Consider the following 2,594-nt stretch of genomic DNA (forward strand, 5'->3'; position numbering starts at 1 on the left):
GATTGCGAAGCTATAGGCGCTCACTCGGGCCGTAGACCGACGTGCAATGGGTCGCGACGTTCTACTAGGGGAGAAGTACACGACTATATCATCGGAACGTTCGCCGACGGCGGCGTGCCGTTCACTGTGGAACCGCGAGGGTACCACCGGGGCATCGCGCGCCATCGAGAGCCCGTATTGTCGTCGATGTATCTCTTCATTTGATCATTTGGGTTTCTCAGGTTTACACCTGAACGGTTTCACGTATTCTTGAACTCTCTCTTCAAAGTTCTTTTCAACTTTCCCTCACGGTACTTGTTCGCTATCGGTCTCGTGGTCTTATTTAGTCTTAGATGGAGTTTACCACCCACTTAGGGCTGCACTCTCAAGCAACCTGACTCTAAGGAGAGATCGTCCCGAAACGCGTACCGGTCGTTACGGGCCTGGCACACTCTGTGGATAAATGGCCCCATCCGAGATGGACTTGGACGCGGTTCGTTGTCTCGGGATAAACGGATCCTCCCGAACACTACATTTCCCAGCGGCGGAACCGCGGGATTCAGTGCTGGGCTCATTCCTGTTCGCTCGCAGCTACTAAGGAATTCCTGGTTAGTTTCTTTTCCACCGCTTAGTAATATGCTTAAATTCAGCGGGTAATCTCACCTAATCTGAGGTCGTCTCTACGTGACGCACGAAATTCATTCGTGCCATCGAACTCGCTTGCGGAGAGAAGGTAAGGAGATTCGTATGTATAATATATACAAGATGAGGAGAGAGCATCGGCGAACGGGGACGGCAGACGACGAAAAGAACTTTCGTCCATCTCCGACACAACGATCCTTTGATTTACCGCTCGAGAAACCGGCAAGAAGAACTACACGAACCTCTTCGTTGTTGTTCTCGTCGAAGCGTTTTATACACCTCGCCAATGTCTTTCGTGTGTCGGTATTTCTTTTATATAAGATTCGTCAAAAATATAAAAAAGAATACGAGACTCTCGCTAGACGACCAAGTTACCGGCGTTTCTTTAACATCCGTCCTCTTTTTCGTCGTAGCTGCGAACGATCAACACCGTTTATACTCTCCAACGGTTCCACCTTCCGCGCGTTACACGCAGAGATCGAAACGGAGCGGCTCCTTTTCCCCCGATTTTATTACCCTGATCCTTCAGAACGAAGGACAGGCCGAGTTGGAGCGCCCTCACGAATAACGTTACGACATTACAGCGCATTGACGGCCTATGTCCGAGTGACGTTCCGCGTGAGAGATCTTTTTTTTCCCTCGCGGAACATGTTATACACACGCGGAGAGAACAGAGATAACGGGTTATTCTGATCGAACACCCTGGGGTTGTACGAGGAGAACTTCGAACGATCGGATGCGCATCATCATCTCTCGCGTTACGACGATGTCGCTCTCTTTCTTATATATCTCTTCTCTCTCGACCGAGAATTCATCCGCGCTCTTGCGGCATGAAAAAAAATTCATTTTAAACGACGTCGAGCGCGCGGCATGTTCGTATCGTGCGCTAAAGGCAGGTGAAGGCGATGCGTGTGGCGGGTGTGCGAATTCGGAACACGGAACAAAATCGGCAATCGAAACACGATCGAAGCGGTTCCCTGTGGGCGGTCGCCTGTTTAACGAACGACTCACGACGCCACGAAGAACTCACGCGTGTTCCTAATTGACACACCGTCCAGTTCCATGAACACGTTTACGCACCCCGCACGCGCACACACGTTGCCAATCGCAGATTGCCTCGGCGCGGTCACGGACGACTCAGACGAGCGTCCAACGATCGCTCGTACGTCGTGTATCGCTTCTCTTCCTCCTTTTCTCGGTGCCGCCCGAACTAAGAAACGTTCGTAATTTAAATCGAGAATGAACGACGGCGAGCAGATTCGAGCACCGTAGGGAAAACAGATTCGACGAAGCGCAACACAAGCAGTATTTTGGTTACGGGAACGACCCTCAGCTAGGCGTGGTCCAGGATTTGTATCCGTGGACCGCAATGTGCATTCGAAATGTCGATGTTCATGTGTCCTGCAGTTCACACGTTGACGCGCAATTAGCTGCGTTCTTCATCGACCCACGGGCCAAGTGATCCACCGTTCAGGGTAATCGTATATGTATATTTTATTGATCTTTAAGTCTCTTGGTACTAAAGTTCGAACAAGTCGATACCCAATCGTCTCCGGTGAACGAGACGCGGGCGTCGCCGAACCGTGGCGGCTTTCACCTCTCGACGGAGTTCGAGGCGACACGATATATCGGTCCTACGGATGAAACGCATACCCCAGTGGTTGGCGCGCAAGGTCTCCCTCAAAGTTACGAAAAATGCACACGCGCGTCCAGGTATGAAGAAAAAAAATCTTTCAAAAATTCGTTAGAACTCCTCCGAATTTGTACCAGCAGTCTCGAGGCGGTCTTTTTCCTCCCGACAACGCGAAGCGAGCATAAACTGTTCGAGTTCGCAACGGCGGGATTGCAGACTCTCGACAACGAGGACAACGGGCAACGCGGAATCGTCCCCTCTGGAACGAACGCGCGCGTCGAACTAAGAAGAAAAAAAACCAAACACACAGCGGCGTATTGCTTTCGAGATCGGCAGGACG

The 2,594-nt window shown here is 51.2% G+C and overlaps 1 non-coding gene across 1 annotated transcript; it reads right to left on the reverse strand.

The window, feature by feature from the left end:
- Positions 1–1,944: 1,944 nt before the first annotated feature.
- On the reverse strand, positions 1,945–2,099 carry LOC143432467 (5.8S ribosomal RNA). The gene has a single exon (XR_013103035.1). It is a non-coding gene; the product is annotated as a 5.8S ribosomal RNA (ribosomal RNA).
- Between the last annotated feature and the right edge of the window lie 495 nt (positions 2,100–2,594).

The sequence above is a fragment of the Xylocopa sonorina genome, unplaced genomic scaffold (genome assembly GCF_050948175.1).
Source record: "Xylocopa sonorina isolate GNS202 unplaced genomic scaffold, iyXylSono1_principal scaffold0319, whole genome shotgun sequence".
NCBI lineage: Eukaryota > Metazoa > Arthropoda > Insecta > Hymenoptera > Apidae > Xylocopa > Xylocopa sonorina.